Source organism: Cherax quadricarinatus, chromosome 41 (assembly GCF_038502225.1).
Source record: "Cherax quadricarinatus isolate ZL_2023a chromosome 41, ASM3850222v1, whole genome shotgun sequence".
Classification (NCBI taxonomy): domain Eukaryota; kingdom Metazoa; phylum Arthropoda; class Malacostraca; order Decapoda; family Parastacidae; genus Cherax; species Cherax quadricarinatus.
The window spans coordinates 4,210,510-4,232,900 of record NC_091332.1 but is presented as its reverse complement, the minus strand read 5'-3'; the positions used below and the strand labels follow the sequence as shown (position 1 = coordinate 4,232,900).

The window sequence follows — 22,391 nt, the reverse complement described above, 5'->3', positions numbered from 1 at the left end:
GGCCGGCACAATTACTTTGAAAAAATTAGAGTGCTCAGAGCAGGCTAAGCGAAGGGCCTGAATGGTGTTGTGCATGGAATAATGGAATTTAAAAAAAAAAATACACCTAAATAACGTAAGTATTGTCTGGTGACGTATTTGTCAGTATAACAGCAGAGTTGAACTGCAGCTCCTGTTCCACATCACCAGTTTGGTCACCAAATTATTAATATTTTAATAGTCATAATTTTCTTTGGGGTCTAATGTCTTAGAGGGGAGCGGGGATAATTGACCTTAGTGGAGGGGTTTTGATGCGAGGAACTAGAGTTACTCCCCTTTCTCTGATCAGACAATAACTCTCACACTAGGCGTTACATAACCCATAATGGTGTATCCAGTTCTGGGCTATTTTTTTCCATTATTGGAAAATAACTTAGTGAAGGTCTCTAGATCCAAGGAACTTGGGCCTTATGATCCAGATATAGACTTCCATGTAAACAAATTGCTAGTCATCAGGTTTATGTGAAAGAAATATTTATTAAAGAAAAAGATAGCTTTACTTACTATGTTAAACATTAATGTTTATATCAGTCAGGCAGTAATGTTACTAGTTTATATTACGTGGTAATGTTCACCTATGTGTATAATGTTCATGGTTATAATGGGAATGTTTTGTTTCAGGTGTGGTAACTGAGGAGTGCTGTGCCTGGCTGTGTCTGCTGCAACATTGATCAACACAGCAACATTGACCAGTCTGAGGGGTGGAGACAACCACACTAGTAAATGGTCTGACCCATAACATTTAGTGTTATATGGAGATGCAGCAGTTGGAGACGTCGTTAGAGGTGGGCAGGGCCCCACTTGTAAGGTATTTTCAGGTTATAAGTCCACTAAAGTTTGGTTATTTGCAGCAGATAGTAATTGTATTAGGTGGGAAGGTGGTGGGGAGAGTATAGGAGAGATTGTAAGCAATTGATATAAGTAGCTTCGTGGGAAATATTAGCTTATCTTCAGATCAGAGATGAAATCTCTGGCTAGAAAATAATGATGAATGTATTCTATAGGTTACCTTGATTAGGGTGGAAATAAAAACTGGAGAAATGGGTTGTAAAACTTAGAATTGAAGACTGATTAGATTTTAGGAAGTTTTAGTTAGTGTAATATATTTTTACTATGCAGCCTATACCCAGCCTGCAAGAATGTAGGAAGCAGAGATGAAATGTGTAAGTGATATATTATGGCTCAGTTGGTAGCGGCATCAACTGAAGAACCGAGATTCGATCCCTGGCACAATTGGGCATTTATTTATTTATTTATTTATTTATTTATTTATTTATTTACAATTTGAGCACACATACAGAGGTACAAAAAAATACAGATAAGAGCAGCATGCCAAAGCCACTTATACTATGCATAGCATTACGGGCTGGCTTAAAATTAACTTAAGATTAACTAAGCAATGATGAAATCAGTGATAAAACATTAATGTAAACAGATTACTATAAAGCACAAGTGAGTATTACAAAGACAGGTCATGTGGTTGCATGCATTGTTGTACATTCAGTCGTATGGAGTATTCTGTTAGGTAGTGTATTTAAAAAATAATAAAGTTAGATTGGGTTTTAGATTTAACATTTATGTGATATAATTGTGAGAAACATTTAAGATATACAATTTATAAGGTTCAGTTATTCAATATTTATTTGGTTTTGGGTGAGTAAGTGATCTTTGAGAAGAGACTTGAATTTATAAACAGGTAGTGTTTCTTTTATATTTACAGGTAATGAATTCCAGATTTTAGGGCCTTTTATGTGCATTGAGTTTTTGCATAGTGTGAGATGGACACGAGGAACATCAAAGAGTGATCTGTGTTATTGTGTTATGGTCATGTGTTCTGTTGAGGTTGGCAAGGAGATGTTTGAGGGGAGGGTTAATATCAGAGTTAAGTGTTCTATGTATGTAATAGGTGCAGTAATAAGTATGGATGTTTTGTATGGTGAGTAGGTTTAGTGTATTGAATATTGGTGGAGTGTGCTGCCTGTAGTGAGAATTTGTTATCATTCTAACTGCAGCCTTTTGTTGGGTAATTAGTGGTCTGAGATGGTTAATTGTTGTTGAGCCCCATGCACAAATTCCATAGGTGAGATAGGGGTAAATAAGAGAGTGATATAGGGCCAGGAGGGCTGATTGTTGAGCATAGTACCGTATCGGGTGGCCCGGTGGCCTGGTGGCTAAAGCTCCCGCTTCATACACGGAGGGCCCGGGTTCGATTCCCGGCGGGTGGAAACATTTCGACACGTTTCCTTACACCTGTTGTCCTGTTCACCTAGCAGCAAATAGGTACCTGGGTGTTAGTCGACTGGTGTGGGTCGCATCCTGGGGGACAAGATTAAGGACCCCAATGGAAATAAGTTAGACAGTCCTCGATGACGCACTGACTTTCTTGGGTTATCCTGGGTGGCTAACCCTCCGGGGTTAAAAATCCGAACGAAATCTTATCTTATCTTATCTCTTATCTTCCTTATATTCATTGGCACTGTTCACTTTAAAGAGGAACACTGCAGCAGGCCTACTGGTAGGAGTCGCATCTTGGGGGAGCATAAATACCCTAATAAAAATGTCATAATATCTTCCTGACATCTACCAGGTTAATAGTGAGAGTAATGGTAGAGGTGTTGATGCCGGGTGTAAGGAAAGCCTATTAAATAAGGCATATCCATTATTAAGACATAAGCACTGAAGCAGGCCTATTTGCCCCATGTTAGATAGGTCCAACTCAACCACTCATTTGTCCAACCTATTTTTAAAACTACACAGCCAAAGTTTTAGCTTCACATGACCATATAAGTTTTCATTAGGCAGAATATATTATAGCAGGAAAAATCAATAATTCCTCAAATGTGGAATTAACCACATCTTCCTATTTTCAGTAGGGTTGTAGAGGGTCTGGCCAAGTAATTTTATGCTTTGAAGTCCCAAAAATATTTTCATTAGTATAGTCCTGTGGGTTTAGCGCTTACGACTCCAGAGTCTATTAGAGCGTCTGGGGAAAGAGCATTTTTTTTAAACTGGGTTATAAAGTATATAAATAGACTTTGTAGACTGATCTTACCTAGACCCCCTTGATCTTACCTAGACCCCCTTGATCTTACCTAGACCCCCTTGATCTTACCTAGACCCCCTTGATCTTACCTAGACCCCCTTGATCTTACCTAGAACCCTTGATCTTACCTAGAACCCCTTGGTCGCACCTAGAACCCCTTGATTGCACCTAGAACCCCTTGATCGCACCTAGAACCCCGTGATCGCATCTAGAACCCCTTGATCGCATCTAGAACCCCTTGATCGCATCTAGAACTACTTGATCGCATCTAGAACCCCTTGATCTTACCTTTACCTCCCTTAATCCCCCCTTGCGCCGCCACTGCTCTGCAAATTAGTAAGGCCTATACCTGGAGTATGCTGCATAGCTGTGGTGCATATATATATATATATATATATATATATATATATATATATATATATATATATATATATATATATATATATATATATATATATATATTATATATATACACACACACACACACACACACACACACACACACACACACACACGGCTGAGAGGCAAGCAGGAGTTCCGGAGTGTGTACCTCGATCGAGACAGAACACAGAACGAAAGGAAGACAGTGAAAGAGAGAGTTCAAAAACGAAAGGAGAAATGGGAGGAAATGAAAAAGGAGAGCAGAATAACCCAGGATAAAATGGAAGGACAAGCGCACCCCCCAGAAACACCTGCAGAAGGACTCCAGCCACGACACCCCCAAGGCAACTGAACAATCCAAACCAACCATCACACACCGATCCCTCTGTTTCCACCCCCCGCACCACAGTTACAGTATTAGAACAGAAGTTGAAGGTTTGGTACACAAATGCAGATGGATTAACGAATAAACATGAGGAATGGCAAGAAAGAATCGATGAGAAGTCCCCAGACATCATAGCAGTTACAGAAACAAAACTCACGGAGACAATAACAGATGCAATCTTCCCACCAGGATACCAGATCATGAGGAAAGATAGAAGGGGCAGGGGGGAGGTGGGGTTGCTCTGCTCATAAAAAAACAGATGGAAATTCGAGATAATGGAAGGCATAGATGAGACTGGAGAAAGAGACTACATAGCAGGTACACTTCAGTCTGGGGAACACAAAGTGGTCATTGCAGTGATGTATAATCCACCACAGAACTGCAGGAGGCCAAGAGAGGAATATGAAGAGAGCAACAGAGCAATGGTGGATACACTTGCTGAGGTTTTACCTGGAGTTTACCTGGAGAGAGTTCCGGGGGTCAACGCCCCCACGGCCCAGTCTGTGACCAGGCCTCCTGGTGGATCAGAGCCTGATCAACCAGGCTGTTGCTGCTGGCTGCACGCAAACCAACGTACGATCCACAGCCCGGCTGGTCAGGACCCGACTTTAGGTTGCATGTCCAGTGCCAGCTTGAAGACTGCCAGGGGTCTGTTGGTAATCCCCCTTATGTATGCTGGGAGGCAGTTGAACAGTCTCGGGCCCCTGACACTTATTGTATGGTCTCTTAACGTGCTAGTGACACCCCTGCTTTTCATTGGGGGAATGGTGCATCGTCTGCCAAGTCTTTTGCTTTCGTAGTGAGTGATTTTCGTGTGCAAGTTTGGTACTAGTCCCTCTAGGATTTTCCAGGTGTATATAATCATGTATCTCTCCCTCCTGCGTTCCAGGGAATACAGGTTTAGAAACCTCAAGCGCTCCCAGTAATTGAGGTGTTTTATCTCCGTTATGCGCGCCGTGAAAGTTCTCTGTACATTTTCTAGGTCGGCAATTTCACCTGCCTTGAAAGGTGCTGTTAGAGTGCAGCAATATTCCAGCCTAGATAGAACAAGTGACCTGAAGAGTGTCATCATGGGCTTGGCCTCCCTAGTTTTGAAGGTTCTCATTATCCATCCTGTCATTTTTCTAGCAGATGCGATTGATACAATGTTATGGTCCTTGAAGGTGAGATCCTCCGACATAATCACTCCTAGGTCTTTGACGTTGGTGTTTCGCTCTATTTTGTGGCCAGAATTTGTTTTGTACTCTGATGAAGATTTAATTTCCTCATGTTTACCATATCTGAGTAATTGAAATTTCTCATCGTTGAACTTCATATTGTTTTCTGCAGCCCACTGAAAGATTTGGTTGATGTCCGCCTGGAGCCTTTCAGTGTCTGCAATGGAAGACACTGTCATGCAGATTCGGGTGTCATCTGCAAAGGAAGACACGGTGCTGTGGCTGACATCCTTGTCTATGTCGGATATGAGGATGAGGAACAAGATGGGAGCTAGTACTGTGCCTTGTGGGACAGAGCTTTTCACCGTAGCTGCCTCGGACTTTACTCTGTTGACGACTACTCTCTGTGTTCTGTTAGTGAGGAAATTATAGATCCATCGACCGACTTTTCCTGTTATTCCTTTAGCGCGCATTTTGTGCGCTATTACGCCATGGTCACACTTGTCGAAGGCTTTTGCAAAGTCTGTATATATTACATCTGCATTCTTTTTGTCTTCTAGTGCATTTAGGACCTTGTCGTAGTGATCCAGTAGTTGAGACAGACAGGAGCGACCTGTTCTAAACCCATGTTGCCCTGGGTTGTGTAACTGATGGGTTTCTAGATGGGTGGTGATCTTGCTTCTTAGGACCCTTTCAAAGATTTTTATGATATGGGATGTTAGTGCTATTGGTCTGTAGTTCTTTGCTGTTGCTTTACTGCCCCCTTTGTGGAGTGGGGCTATGTCTGTTGTTTTTAGTAACTGAGGGACGACCCCCGTGTCCATGCTCCCTCTCCATAGGATGGAAAAGGCTCGTGATAGGGGCTTCTTGCAGTTCTTGATGAACACAGAGTTCCATGAGTCTGGCCCTGGGGCAGAGTGCATGGGCATGTCATTTATCGCCTGTTCGAAGTCATTTGGCGTCAGGATAACATCGGATAGGCTTGTGTTAGTCAAATTTTGTGGCTCTCTCATAAAAAATTCATTTTGGTCTTCGACTCTCAGTCTGGTTAGCGGCTTGCTAAAAACTGAGTCATATTGGGACTTGAGTAGCTCACTCATTTCCTTGCTGTCATCTGTGTAGGACCCATCTTGTTTAAGTAGGGGCCCAATACTGGACGTTGTTCTCGATTTTGATTTGGCATAGGAGAAGAAATACTTTGGGTTTCTTTCGATTTCATTTATGGCTTTTAGTTCTTCCCGCGATTCCTGACTCCTAAAGGATTCTTTTAGCTTAAGTTCGATGCTTGCTATTTCTCTGACCAGTGTCTCCCTGCGCATTTCAGATATATTGACCTCTTTTAGCCGCTCTGTTATTCTTTTCCGTCGCCTGTAAAGGGAGCGCCTGTCTCTTTCTATTTTACATCTACTCCTCCTTTTTCTTAGAGGAATAAGCCTTGTGCATACATCGAGTGCCACCGAGTTAATCTGTTCTAGGCATAAGTTTGGGTCTGTGTTGCTTAGTATATCTTCCCAGCTTATATCGGTTAGGACTTGGTTTACTTGGTCCCACTTTATGTTTTTGTTATTGAAGTTGAATTTGGTGAATGCTCCCTCGTGACTAGTCTCATTTTGTCGGTCTGGGGCTCCATGCATACATGTCTGAACCTCAATTATGTTGTGATCTGAGTATATTGTTTTTGATATGGTGACATTTCTTATCAGATCATCATTGTTAGTGAAGATGAGGTCTAGTGTATTCTCCAGTCTTGTAGGCTCTATTATTTGCTGGTTTAAATTGAATTTTGTGCAGAGATTTAAAAGCTCGTGTGAGTGTGAGTTTTCATCAGAGCTGCCTCCTGGTGTTATTACTGCAACAATATTATTTGCTATATTCCTCCATTTTAGGTGCCTTAAGTTGAAATCCCCCAGGAGCAAGATGTTGGGTGCAGGAGCTGGAAGATTTTCCAGACAGTGGTCAATTTTTAACAGCTGTTCCTGGAATTGCTGGGATGTTGCATCCGGAGGCTTGTAGACTACCACAATGACTAGGTTTTGGTTCTCGACCTTTACTGCTAAAACTTCCACTACGTCATTTGAGGCATTAAGCAGTTCTGTGCAAACAAGTGACTCTGCAATGTACAGGCCAACCCCCCCCTTTTGCCTGTTCACTCTGTCACATCTGTATAGGTTGTAACCTGGGATCCATACTTCGTTGTCCAAGTGATCCTTTATGTGGGTCTCAGTGAAAGCCGCGAACATTGCCTTTGCCTCTGCAAGCAGTCCACGGATGAAAGGTATTTTGTTGTTTGTAGCTGGCTTTAGACCCTGTATATTTGCAAAGAAGAATGTTATCGGACTGGTGGTATTGTTGGTACTGGGGGGGGATTTTTTTTCCGGCATTAGTATCTGTATCTGTTGGTTTGGAGTGGAGGCCATCGACTGTGGTTCCACTCCAGGAATGACTGGATTTGGTGTACGATTTCTGCCATTTCCTGCCAGTTTTTTTTCCTTCCTGGCACTAAAAAACCTCTCCCTCTTGAGTGGCTGTGGCTACCCAGGTTTTCCCATGGCCTGGATGTTTTGTATCTTTTTGTCCCCTTTAGATGGTATGCCTGGCAATTTAAGTTATAGCACAGTCTTTCCTGTACTGAAGAGGTACACATTTCAGGGTGAAAAAGCTTACAGGAAGGGAGTTTGCATTTTCCTGTTTTCATATGGGCATGGCATTTTCTAGGGTGGTCATAGTTGCATGTCCCATCTGTTTTTCCAGATTTCCCATGCCAGCAGATACCAAGTGCATAGTATGTGCACAGGCTTGGTTTCCGCTTGCCTTGGGTTTCTGTGACTGTATTCCCTGTTGGTGCATGTTTCCCTGTCTTACTTCTATCCTCCCTAGCACCAACAATGGAGCTCCCACCAGTTGTTTTTGGTAATTTATCCTCACTATTGCTATTGGAGTCCTCTTGTTTGCTATTTCCTGCGGTATTTCTAGTTTGCAATATTGGTTTTATCTTATCTTTGACTACACTTGTTTCCCTACTATGGCTCCTGTCCCCTATGAGATCATTTATATGTATTCCTTCCTGCGTATAATTCCCGACTACCTGGACAATATCTCCAGCTTCACCATTTCTGTCTCCCAGGACAGTATCTCCAGCTTCACCATTTCTGTCTCCCAGGACAGCACCTCCAGCTTCACCATTACTGTCTCCCAGGACAGTATCTCCAGCTTCACCATTTCTGTCTCCCAGGACAGCACCTCCAGCTTCACCATTTCTGTCTCCCAGGACAGTATCTCCAGCTTCACCATTTCTGTCTCCCAGGACAGCACCTCCAGCTTCACCATTACTGTCTCCCAGGACAGCACCTCCAGCTTCACCATTACTGTCTCCCAGGACAGTACATACATAGCATAGCAGGTACACTTCAGTCTGGGGAACACAAAGTGGTCATTGCAGTGATGTATAATCCACCACAGAACTGCAGGAGGCCAAGAGAGGAATATGAAGAGAGCAACAGAGCAATGGTGGATACACTTGCTGAGGTTTTACCTGGAGTTTACCTGGAGAGAGTTCCGGGGGTCAACGCCCCCACGGCCCAGTCTGTGACCAGGCCTCCTGGTGGATCAGAGCCTGATCAACCAGGCTGTTGCTGCTGGCTGCACGCAAACCAACGTACGATCCACAGCCCGGCTGGTCAGGAACCGACTTTAGGTGCATGTCCAGTGCCAGCTTGAAGACTGCCAGGGGTCTGTTGGTAATCCCCCTTATGTATGCTGGGAGGCAGTTGAACAGTCTCGGGCCCCTGACACTTATTGTATGGTCTCTTAACGTGCTAGTGACACCCCTGCTTTTCATTGGGGGAATGTTGCATCGTCTGCCAAGTCTTTTGCTTTCGTAGTGAGTGATTTTCGTGTGCAAGTTCGGTACTAGTCCCTCTAGGATTTTCCAGGTGTATATAATCATGTATCTCTCCCGCCTGCATTCCAGGGAATACAGGTTTAGGAACCTCAAGCGCTCCCAGTAATTGAGGTGTTTTATCTCCGTTATGCGTGCCGTGAAGGTTCTCTGTACATTTTCTAGGTCAGCAATTTCACCTGCCTTGAAAGGTGACCTGAAGAGTGTCATCATGGGCTTGGCCTCCCTAGTTTTGAAGGTTCTCATTATCCATCCTGTCATTTTTCTAGCAGATGCGATTGATACAATGTTATGGTCCTTGAAGGTGAGATCCTCCGACATGATCACTCCCAGGTCTTTGGCGTTGGTGTTTCACTCTATTTTGTGGCCAGAATTTGTTTTGTACTCTGATGAAGATTTAATTTCCTCGTGTTTACTATATCTGAGTAATTGAAATTTCTCATCGTTGAACTTCATATTGTTTTCTGCAGCCCACTGAAAGATTTGGTTGATGTCCGCCTGGAGCCTTGCAGTGTCTGCAATGGAAGACACTGTCATGCAGATTCGGGTGTCATCTGCAAAGGAAGACACGGTGCTGTGGCTGACATCCTTGTCTATGTCGGATATGAGGATGAGGAACAAGATGGGAGTGATTACTGTGCCTTGTGGAACAGAGCTTTTCACCGTAGCTGCCTCGGACTTTACTCTGTTGAGGACTACTCTCTGTGTTCTGTTAGTGAGGAAATTATAGATCCATCGACCGACTTTTCCTGTTATTCCTTTAGCACGCATTTTGTGCGCTATTACGCCATGGTCACACTTGTCGAAGGCTTTTGCAAAGTCTGTATATATTACATCTGCATTCTTTTTGTCTTCTAGTGCATTTAGGACCTTGTCGTAGTGACCCAATAGTTGAGACAGACAGGAGCGACCTGTTCTAAACCCATGTTGCCCTGGGTTGTGTAACTGATGGGTTTCTAGATGGGTGGTGATCTTGCTTCTTAGGACCCTTTCAAAGATTTTTATGATATGGGATGTTAGTGCTATTGGTCTGTAGTTCTTTGCTGTTGCTTTACTGCCCCCTTTGTGGAGTGGGGCTATGTCTGTTGATTTTAGTAACTGTGGGACGACCCCCATGTCCATGCTCCCTCTCCATAGGATGGAAAAGGCTCGTGATAGGGGCTTCTTGCAGTTCTTGATGAACACGGAGTTCCATGAGTCTGGCCCTGGGGCAGAGTGCATGGGCATGTCATTTATCGCCTGTTCGAAGTCATTTGGCGTCAGGATAACATCGGATAGGCTTGTGTTAATCACTCCAGCAGAGCAAAGTTGCTGGTTATGGGGGATTTCAGCCACAGGGAGATTGACTGGGAAAACCTGGAGCCACATGGGGGTACCGAAACATGGAGAGCCAGGATGTTGGACGTGGTGCTGGAAAACCTCATGCACCAACATGTTAAGGACACTACCAGAGTGAGAGGGGAGGATGAACCAGCAAGATTGGACCTTGTGTTCACCCTGGGCAGCTCAGACATTGAGGACATCAAGTATGAGAGTCCCCTAGGAGCTAGCGACCACGTGGTTCTGTGCTTTGAATACATAGTAGAGCTGCAAGTGGAGAGAATAACAGGAGTTGAATGGGAAAAGCCTGACTATAAAAGAGGGGACTACATAGGATTGAAGAACTTCCTGCGGGAGGTCCAGTGGGACAGAGAACTGGCAGGTAAGCCAGTAAATGAAATGATGGAATATGTAACAACAAAATGCAAGGAGGCAGTGGAAAGGTTTATTCCCAAGGGCAACAGTAACAACGGGAAGACCAGAACGAGCCCCTGGTTTACCCGACGGTGTAAGGAGGAAAAAACAAAGTGCAATAGAGAATGGAAAAAGTACAGAAGGCAGAGAACACACGAAAATAGGGAGATCAGTCGCAGAGCCAGGAATGAGTACACACAGGCAAGGAAGGAGGCCCAGCAACAGTATGAAAATGACATAGCATCGAGAATCAAGACTGACCCGAAACTGTTGTATAGCCACATCAGGAGGAAGACAACAGTCAAAGACCAGGTGGTCAGATTAAGGACAGAAGGTGGAGAACTCACAAGAAATGATCAGGAGGTATGTGAGGAGCTGAACAGGAGATATAAGGAAGTTTTTACAGTAAAGACAGGAAGGGCTGTGGGAAGACAGCACAGAAGGGAACATCAAGAGGGAATATGCCAACAAGTGTTGGATGACATACGAACAACTGAGGAGGAGGTGAAGAAGCTCTTAAGTGACCTTGACACCTCAAGGGCGATGGGACCGGACAACATCTCCCCATGGGTCCTTAGAGAAGGAGCAGAGATGCTGTGTGTGCCTCTAACCACAATCTTCAACACATCCCTTGAAACTGGGCAACTACCTGAGAAATGGAAGACAGCTAATGTAGTCCCCATATTTAAGAAAGGAAACAGAAACGAGGCACTAAACTACAGACCTGTGTCTCTGACATGTATTGTGTGCAAAGTCATGGAGAAGATTATCAGGAGGAGAGTGGTCGAACACCTGGAAAGGAACAAGATTATAAACGAAAACCAGCATGGGTTCATGGAAGGCAAATCTTGTATCAAAAACCTCCTGGAGTTTTATGACAAGGTAACAGAAGTAAGACACGAGAGGGGTGGGTAGATTGTGTTTTCCTAGACTGCAGGAAGGCTTTTGACACAGTTCCCCACAAGAGATTAGTGCAGAAGCTGGAGGATCAGGCGCATGTAAAAGGGAGGGCACTGCAATGGATAAGGGAATACCTGACAGGGAGGCAGCAACGAGTCATGGTATGTGAAGAGGTATCACAGTGGGCGCCTGTTACGAGTGGGGTCCCACAGGGGTCAGTTCTAGGACCAGTGCTATTTTTGATATATGTGAACGACATGATGGAAGGAATAGACTCTGAAGTGTCCCTGTTCGCAGATGACGTGAAGTTGATGAGAAGAATTAAATCGGACGAGGATGAGGCAGGACTGCAAAGAGACCTGGACAGGCTGGACATGTGGTCCAGTAACTGGCTTCTCGAATTCAATCCAGCCAAATGCAAAGTCATGAAGATTGGGGAGGGGCAAAGAAGACCGCAGACAGAGTATAGGCTAGGTGGACAAAGACTACAGACCTCACTCAGGGAGAAAGACCTTTGGGTGACCATAACACCGAGCACATCACCGGAGGCACACATCAACCAAATAACCGCTGCAGCATACGGGCGCCTGGCAAACCTGAGAATAGCGTTCCGATACCTTAATAAGGAATCGTTCAAGACACTGTACACTGTGTATGTTAGGCCCATACTGGAGTATGCAGCACCAGTCTGGAACCCACACCTGGTCAAGCACGTCAAGAAGTTAGAGAAAGTACAAAGGTTTGCAACAAGGCTAGTCCCAGAGCTCAAGGGAATGTCGTACGAGGAAAGGTTAAGGGAAATCGGACTGACGACACTGGAGGACAGAAGGGTCAGGGGAGACATGATAACGACATACAAGATACTGCAGGGAATAGACAAGGTGGACAGAGATAGGATGTTCCAGAGAGGGGACACAGGGACAAGGGGTCACAACTGGAAGCTGAAGACTCAGACGAGTCACAGGGACGTTAGGAAGTATTTCTTCAGTCACAGAGTTGTCAGCAAGTGGAATAGCCTAGCAGTGAAGTAGTGGAGGCAGGAACCATACATAGTTTTAAGAAGAGGTATGACAAAGCTCAGGAAGCAGAGAGAGAGAGGACCCAGTAGCGATCAGTGAAGAAGCGGGGCCAGGAACTGAGTCTCGACCCCTGCAACCACAATTAGGTGAGTACAATTAGGTGAGTACATGCACACAACACTTTGTAGGTCTACAATTATTTAGTTTCTACTATCAAAATAACTTGTAGAATTAGGTGGTGTTAAGTAGGATAAGGAAGGTATATTACTGGAGAATCTGCTATATGCGTTATGAATGCATATAGCAGGGGAGAGTAATCTCCCCCGAAGGCATAGATTACGTAGAACTGTGGGCCTTGGAACCCACCAACGACCTTCAGAAGCTGTGTGGGATCTGTTATTTCACGTGGTTTCTGTGGGGATGTTGGTGGGTTCCGGGCTTTGGGTAGTGGTTGTGGTGGGTGTTCTACGTATTTTATGCCTTTGGCAAGTCTAATGTTGCCTTGTTTATTAAGTTCACAAAACTGACACTTAGGGAGGAAACTTTAGACGTGTAGGTATAACCTGGGTTGTTTTGAGACTATTATCGACTACACCTGGCCTTACTTTTGATGTCTTTTCCTGGACCAGATTTCTCTAACTTTTATTATGTTTCATATTATAAATGGTGTACAATACCAGGTTGGTAAGAGACATTGTGGCAGGTATCATTATTCATAAAATGTTTCGCTTAGGGAGTAGACTTTATCTGTCGACTACAGAGGTGACAGCAGTCTTGGAGACTAAATTGGAGAGTTAATTTTGAACTCTACTCTCCAACCTTGATAAAAGATGGTTTTCTCTTAGCCAGACTTTTTTATTTACTTCTAATTTCTTACCTAACATTGACCAACAGGAATATTGGAGTTTCTTTTCATGCTTATTATAAGTTCCTGTTGAACTTTATTATTGAAGGTTAACGTGTTGTCATTTCCCCACTTTTTTTTTTGTACTGACACTATTTCACTACCTCCACTACTACTACTATACTGCTAGACTTGATTACCAGCACTTCTATTATTGCCAGTACTAATACAGTGGACCCCCGGTTAACGATATTTTTTCACTCCAGAAGTATGTTCAGGTGCCAGTACTGACCGAATTTGTTCCCATAAGAAATATTGTGAAGTAGATTAGTCCATTTCAGACCCCCAAACATACACGTACAAACGCACTTACATAAATACACTTACATAATTGGTCACATTCGGAGGTAATCGTTATCCGGGGGTCCACTGTACTACCACCATTAGCATTATCACTACCACCATTGGTACTACCGCAAATCTTTCCAGTATTACCTACACTACTATTGTTATTATTACTACTGTCTTTACTGCTGTCTATACCACCACTACTGCTTTTTGAAACTTGGTCGCCTGACGTCTTTTGTAATTTCACTCGACCCCCTCCTTCCATGGTTTTTGCGACCTGTCTTGTGGTTTGTTATACTTTTTGACCCTTGGTCTGACTTGATACTCGTCCAAGAGAAACGAAAAGACCGTCTCGAATTGCTTCTCCATTGTTGGTTTCCGTAAGTGTATTGTAAGTAGTTTTATATTTAGGTAGTTAGGTTAAGAATAAAATGGAGAATCTGCTATATGCATTATGAATGCATATAGCAGGGGAGAGTAATCTCCCCCGAAGGCATAGATTACGTAGAACTGTGGGCCTTGAAACCCGCCAACGACCTTCAGAAGCTGTTTGAAATCTGTTATTGCACGTGGTTCCTGTGGGGATGTTGGTGGGCTTCGGGCTTTGGGTAGTGGTTGCGGTGGGTGTTCTACGTATTTTATACCTTTGGCCAAACTGGGCAAAGTTAAATATTGATTCATTGAGTTTACACAGTTTCATCATTTTGGAAAATTTAAGCGGCATTCAGGTTCCTATGATTATAAAAGTATTAGCATTCAGAATTGCAGTTGGTTTGATAGTTTGTAAGTAGTGAAATCTAACGCTTCTGGCAGCAGACGTTAATAATGAAAATATCTGATTTGAAGTGAAGTGGGCAGAAAGGATTCACTAACATCTGATACTGATGAGTATAGTTAAGGGGGAAGGGACTTATTACTACCAATCTGAGAATAGGATTATTAACCCTGGTGAGTTAGAAACCCAGAAAAATAGAGGTAGAGAGTGTGGGGGCTTGAATGTATTGGTCCTCAGGTTGTGCCTAAGTTGCCAGCCATAACTGGCAGGTAAGGTAGGTTACAAATTCAGGCTAGCATAGTAGTGTGTGTTAGGAGACTGGTATACGGCAGGCCTCCAACTGGTTAGATAACCCATAGTGTTGGTTGTTAGTCTAGTGTGTTATGAGGGACGTGGAAGTGTAGGGGAAATACAATGTCTTAATGATCCCAACTACTTTCATGTTAAATTTGGATGCCCTTCAAGGGGGTGTCAGGTATCTTGATACAAGCAGTTGCAAGTACCCTCCCCTTCCTTTGATCACACCTGATATCCTAATATTTTACAAGCTGTGTATAACCCCTATGGATAATATATGTACAGTAGACTGTCATTTAGGATGAGTTTATTTGGCACAATTTGGGTATGGCACAATTGAAGAATTGCGGCACAATTTTATGTAACACGTCGTATGATGAATTTAACATGGTTTAGTTTGCCGGAAGGTAAAAAAACTTCCCTTTCCTCAAGCGGCCGCCTTGTTGTGGTTCAGCTGGGGAGACCTCCCACCGTCCCCAGCCACCCCCGACTCCACCCCACCATCACTTGACTGACTTACTGAATGACTTGAGACTTATTGAATCACTTGATTGAATGACAGACACTCCAGTACAACCATCAACTTCAATACCAGAACCTATACCATCCACCTCAGCCCAGTAGGGCCACAGCATAACTCTCCACTCTTCACAATCATCCACAAACACCAGCACCCACAATTTAAGGTAAGAAATAGTGTTACATTTGTAATCTTCAGCTGTAAAAACATAATGCATCATAACAATGAATTACAATTATATTTTCACTTATTTTTGTAAGGTGTGGAGGCCTAAAAAAAGTTGTTTGGCTTTTTTGGGGCTCTCAGGAACGTAACCCTATTTTTCCCACAAGTTCTTCAGTTCACCTAACACGGTTTTACCTAACACGGTGTTTTCAGGGACGTAACACGGTAGTTAAATGATTGTCTACTATCCAGTTATGGGAATTTTTATTTGGGTAAATGTGCACGTTTGTAAAATAGTTTGAATGGGGGGGGGAAGGGAGATCGGTAAACTCTGACTTTCATCGATCTGTCCCCAATCAGGTTTGATTCAGAGGAGAGTAGTCAAGTTGATTTTCCATCAATTTTTTTTTTCCCCCTGTTAGACACTTATCCCTTAAATATATTAGGAGTAGGTTTGGCTAGGTTGTAATGTACGTTATGGAGTTTACCCTCCAACTTGTTTAATTGCCGCAGAATTCTGTCACTACAAACACTTCTGCGTGCACAACACTGACTGTCCACTGTCGCAACACTTTGCTTCCTGACAATACAAACCCAAGGTCAAGAAATTTTAAAATGTATCATACCTCAAACTACTAATAATGGCAGTACTGAGGCTGTCCGCCTCATTACTACTATTGTTAGTAGGGTTGGGTAGGTATATATTTTTTTTTCCCCCTGAGCTTAAGCTCCCGAATTGTGCGAATGTTGTCCTGCTGCTGACATACAGCAGTTAAAGCTTGTCTGTTATTTCTTGTGTGTTCCTTCAACAGTGTGTGTACTCACCTAGTTGTGGTTGCAGAGGTCGATTCACAGCTCCTGGCCCCGCTTCTTCACTGGTTCACTCTTTCCGCTAGTTTAGATATTAAACTAAACTAGCAGGGAGAGTGACTCCCCGCTCCATGAGCTTTATCCTACCTCTGCTTAAAGTTATGAATGGATCCTGCCTCCACTACATCATTGTGTGTGTGCTCCTTTAACATTTTAATTAATGATCTTAAGTTTATAGAATCTTGTAGGTTGAAGATATTCCCTGTGTTGTAGGCAGCTGCTGTGTGGTGAAGACCGTGTTGTGGGCAGCTGCTGTGTGGTGAAGGCCCTGTTGTGGGCAGCTGCAAGTCTTCAGATATCACCAGCAGCAACACCCCAAAACAATGTCTGCAAAGATAACGGTATGAACATTACTATTCATGAACTGCAGTAAGCAGCAGTTTGAAGTCTATGTATTTAGAATGCTTCCTTCAACATTTTGTAGAAAGAAAAATTGCTAAAATATTTTCAAAGCTGATCAAAAATTACTATGAAACTGGAGTAATCCAAGTTTTTTTAAATTACTACAGGTCGATGGAACTGGAGGAGCTGGAGGTGCTGATGGTGTGGTGGATGGCAGAAGAGTGACTAGTGGCGCCACTATTCTTGACCTCCATGGCTAAATGGCACCACTGACCTGGAGGAGGGGGGGGTGATGACGTCAGTGGTTGTTTGTGAGGACGGGGAAGGTCGTTAGGGGAAGGGTCGGTGGTTGGCTGCTGGTGGATGGGTTTGGGGGTGAGTAGTTAGTTGTTGCTGGTGGGAGGGTGATGGGGAGGGGGGATGGTTGTCACTTGGTAATTACTAAAGGACTAACACAGTTTTCTTACTGCGTGTTAACGTGGCTTGAACCTTGATATTTGAAACGCCCTGGACACTAGCCCAAAAACTCGTTTGCCACATATTCGTAATTCTAATGAACAATGCCCATAGACTCGTGTTGAAAACCGTCTCCTTGATATTGGGCTTACGTATTTGACATCTCTTGTGGGTTTAGTGCTTTGTTTTGAGTAAGATAAATAACATTTGGAAGATCAGGATATCTTAAGGGGGAGCGATAAACCCGTAAGGATCACGCAGATATATCTATAATTCCTTCTCAAGTGCAAGAATGTGTGAGAAAACGCTTTTAAACACCCCGCCATGTATATATTTTTTCGAAAGTGATAAATGTTTATGGTTTATATTGCATGCTTGCACGTGATATTATGTACATTGTAACTGGAAAATTGATGGTAGGAAAAAGACAAGTGATTTTTTTTTTTGCGCGTGTTTATTTTTGGAGTTAGTTTGTGTTAAGAAATGCGACTGGTGAATATATACTACATATAGTTAAGATAAGAGAGAGATAGTTGGTATTTTGGTTTTAAAATATTATGTTATTCACAAAGTAATTACAAAAAAAATATACTTGCTAGGATACAGAAGCAATTTTTCAGAGCTTTTTTTCGAAAGCCTTAACTGAAATGAGCCACAATCTTTCAATTTACTGGGTTACTCTAGTTAAAGTCTATATAAGCTACTATAGAAGGCTATCATAAAAAAAATGTAATGTATAAAGCCTAAAATGAACCCCCCAGTTATTTAATAAATTACCTATTTTTATCCTTGTTTAATTTTATCTTGTCCGAAATACACTTCATGCTAGTAGTGGCTTGCTTTTGTGCTTAATATGTTGTTACATGCAAACTACATTTTGTACACTACAGAAAAAAAAAATAGTTGTACTTTCAAGAACCCCAGTGAAAACAAATAGCTCTGACTTTTTGGGTTATCTTAGGAAATTTACCTGTGTTACTATGTATGATAATTTGTGTACCTGTATTTGTACATACCTGTACCAAAATTAACTTACTTAAAATATTAAAGATGTAAATAATAATAATTTAAAAGGACCTCAATGGAAATAGGTCAGTCTCATTTTTTGAGGGGGGATTATCCTAGATAATTTACACATACGTTACCGTGTATAATAATTTATGCAGCTGTATTTGTGTACCTGTAGCAGAATAAACTTATTAAAGTAATCATTAAGAAATGCTATGGGTGACGTCATTTTGTAATCGTGGCTGAGGTAGTGTTTACACTGTGTCAGGATCATCCTCACACCAGCTGTTTATGGAGATTCATGGTCAGTTTTCACCTTAACATGACAGATAAAGCACAATTTAGCAGTAACTGTGTGTGGTGGGGGTGTTGACGCACTGGCCTGGGGTGTGATGTGGGTGGAGTTAGCGTTTGTGTGCTGGATATGGCTACAAATAAGAGGAGGCAAGTTTAGCCTTGGAATTTCTTCCTGTTGGGGCTGACGAAATACTAGACCAGATTTCTATCTATCTCGAGTTACACAACTCACAAGTACAGTTAGTATCTGAATTTTCCTTTGAAATGTGTTAACCTGGTGGCTTATGGTTGTTGTTGATGTAATAGCATGTAGTAATATTAGTGCGGATGATACTCTGATGAAAATGTAATTGTTGGGTAACTTTTTTTTCCTAGTTTAGCAAAGCATTATTTACGATTAATACAATTTTTCATGGTGTATGATCCAGTTAAGTTCGGGACTTTGGTGTGGATATTATGACAATATCCACATGAAAATAAGTACAATTATCATAGTAACATCTGTGTGAGTTACCTAGGATAAACCAAAAACGTTGTTGGTGAAATTTTCACTGTATTCCCACTCTGAAGTTTAGTGAACATGAGTGGAGTTGATATAGTCAGTAATTATTATCTTTATTTTTGGGCACCTTCACTACCTCTTCTGTCACCCTTAACCAGGTAGTAAATAGATACCTGGGTGTTAACCACCTCTTCCATACCTTTGCTATGTCTTTCACGAGATCCGAGCTTTTTTTTTTTTTTTTTTAATCCCGGTGTGGAAAATTGCATTTATCTGAATGTATCATTATGTACATAACAGTAAATGAACAAAGATAATTATTATTTATCAGTTAGACAAGTAGGAATTTGGGACACCTAGGTTGCAAAAAATGTCCCCCTTCGATACCTACCACTGTCATATCCACAAGTTGCTCTGGACCTATTAATTATAAATAAATGATACATCACCAGGAATTCTGGTAAATATATAAATTTGTGAACTGTATATTAAAAATATGTGCGTGGATGTAGTGCGGATGACAAGAAACAGATGATTGCTGATGTTATGAATGAAAAGAAGTTGGATGTCCTGGCCCTAAGCGAAACAAAGCTGAAGGGGGTAGGGGAGTTTCGGTGGGGGGAAATAAATGGGATTAAATCTGGAGTATCTGAGAGAGTTAGAGCAAAGGAAGGGGTAGCAGTAATGTTGAATGATCAGTTATGGAAGGAGAAACGAGAATATGAATGTGTAAATTCAAGAATTATGTGGATTAAAGTAAAGGTTGGATGCGAAAAGTGGGTCATAATAAGCGTGTATGCACCTGGAGAAGAGAGGAATGCAGAGGAGAGAGAGAGATTTTGGGAGATGTTAAGTGAATGTATAGGAGCCTTTGAACCAAGTGAGAGAGTAATTGTGGTAGGGGACCTGAATGCTAAAGTAGGAGAAACTTTTAGAGAGGGTGTGGTAGGTAAGTTTGGGGTGCCAGGTGTAAATGATAATGGGAGCCCTTTGATTGAACTTTGTATAGAAAGGGGTTTAGTTATAGGTAATACATATTTTAAGAAAAAGAGGATAAATAAGTATACAAGATATGATGTAGGGCGAAATGACAGTAGTTTGTTGGATTATGTATTGGTAGATAAAAGACTGTTAAGTAGACTTCAGGATGTACATGTTTATAGAGGGGCCACAGATATATCAGATCACTTTCTAGTTGTAGCTACACTGAGAGTAAAAGGTAGATGGAATACAAGGAGAATAGAAGCATCAGGGAAGAGAGAGGTGAAGGTTTATAAACTAAAAGAGGAGGCAGTTAGGGTAAGATATAAACAGCTATTGGAGGATAGATGGGCTAATGAGAGCATAGGCAATGGGGTAGAAGAGGTATGGGGTAGGTTTAAAAATGTAATGTTAGAGTGTTCAGCAGAAGTTTGTGGTTACAGGAAAGTGGGTGCGGGAGGGAAGAGGAGCGATTGGTGGAATTATGATGTGAAGAGAGTAGTAAGGGAGAAAAAGTTAGCATATGAGAAGTTTTTACAAAGTAGAAGTGATGCAAGGAGGGAAGAGTATATGGAGAAAAAGAGAGAGGTTAAGAGAGTGGTGAAGCAATGTAAAAAGAGAGCAAATGAGAGAGTGGGTGAGATGTTATCAACAAATTTTGTTGAAAATAAGAAAAAGTTTTGGAGTGAGATTAACAAGTTAAGAAAGCCTAGAGAACAAATGGATTTGTCAGTTAAAAGTAGGAGAGGAGAGTTATTAAATGGAGAGTTAGAGGTATTGGGAAGATGGAGGGAATATTTTGAGGAATTGTTAAATGTTGATGAAGATAGGGAAGCTGTGATTTCATGTATAGGGCAAGGAGGAACAACATCTTGTAGGAGTGAGGAAGAGCCAGTTGTGAGTGTGGGGGAAGTTTGTGAGGCAGTAGGTAAAACGAAAGGGGGTAAGGCAGCCGGGATTGATGGGATAAAGATAGAAATGTTAAAAGCAGGTGGGGATATAGTTTTGGAGTGGTTGGTGCAATTATTTAATAAATGTATGGAAGAGGGTAAGGTACCTAGGGATTGGCAGAGAGCATGCATAGTTCCTTTGTATAAAGGCAAAGGGGATAAAAGAGAGTGCAAAAATTATAGGGGGATAAGTCTGTTGAGTATACCTGGCAGTGTGTGGTAGAGTTATTATTGAAAGAATTAAGAGTAAGACGGAGAATAGGATAGCAGATGAACAAGGAGGCTTTAGGAAAGGTAGGGGGTGTGTGGACCATGTGTTTACAGTTTACCTGGAGAGTTTACCTGGAGAGAGTTCCAGGGGTCAACGCCCCCGCGGCCCGGTCTGTGACCAGGCCTCCTGGTGGATCAGAGCCTGATCTACCAGGCTGTTGCTGCTGGCTGCACGCAAACCAACGTACGAGCCACAGCCCGGCTGATCCGGAACTGACTTTAGGTGCTTGTCCAGTGCCAGCTTGAAGACTGCCAGGGGTCTGTTGGTAATCCCCCTTATGTGTGCTGGGAGGCAGTTGAACAGTCTCGGGCCCCTGACACTTATTGTATGGTCTCTTAACGTGCTAGTGACACCCCTGCTTTTCATTGGGGGGATGGTGCATCGTCTGCCAAGTCTTTTGCTTTCGTAGTGAGTGATTTTCGTGTGCAAGTTCGGTACTAGTCCCTCTAGGATTTTCCAGGTGTATATAATCATGTATCTCTCCCTCCTGCGTTCCAGGGAATACAGGTTTAGGAACCTCAAGCGCTCCCAATAATTGAGGTGTTTTATCTCCGTTATGCGCGCCGTGAAAGTTCTCTGTACATTTTCTAGGTCGGCAATTTCACCTGCCTTGAAAGGTGCTGTTAGTGTGCAGCAATATTCCAGCCTAGATAGAACAAGTGACCTGAAGAGTGTCATCATGGGCTTGGCCTCCCTAGTTTTGAAGGTTCTCATTATCCATCCTGTCATTTTTCTAGCAGATGCGATTGATACAATGTTATGGTCCTTGAAGGTGAGATCCTCCGACATGATCACTCCCAGGTCTTTGACGTTGGTGTTTCGCTCTATTTTGTGGCCAGAATTTGTTTTGTACTCTGATGAAGATTTAATTTCCTCATGTTTACCATATCTGAGTAATTGAAATTTCTCATCGTTGAACTTCATATTGTTTTCTGCAGCCCACTGAAAGATTTGGTTGATGTCCGCCTGGAGCTTTGCAGTGTCTGCAATGGAAGACACTGTCATGCAGATTCGGGTGTCATCTGCAAAGGAAGACACGGTGCTGTGGCTGACATCCTTGTCTATGTCGGATATGAGGATGAGGAACAAGATGGGAGCGAGTACTGTGCCTTGTGGAACAGAGCTTTTCACCGTAGCTGCCTCGGACTTTACTCTGTTGACGACTACTCTCTGTGTTCTGTTAGTGAGGAAATTATAGATCCATCGACC

The 22,391-nt window shown here is 42.6% G+C and overlaps 1 protein-coding gene and 1 long non-coding RNA gene across 4 annotated transcripts in view; both read left to right on the top strand.

Annotated features, from left to right (window-relative positions):
- Positions 1-664: 664 nt before the first annotated feature.
- LOC128695876 (uncharacterized) lies at positions 665-17,164 on the top strand. Its single transcript, XR_008408075.2, has 3 exons — positions 665-847; positions 16,589-16,716; positions 16,885-17,164. It is a non-coding gene; the product is annotated as an uncharacterized lncRNA (long non-coding RNA).
- A 1,240-nt stretch (positions 17,165-18,404) lies between these two features.
- The window catches only part of Syx5 (syntaxin 5), a 61,776-nt gene continuing 57,789 nt past the window's right edge, over positions 18,405-22,391 (top strand). The window contains exon 1 of one of the 3 annotated variants that reach the window (XM_070092908.1): positions 18,405-18,485. The gene's annotated coding sequence lies outside the window, so the exon portion shown is untranslated. The other 2 variants (XM_070092909.1, XM_070092911.1) reach the window with 2 other exon arrangements.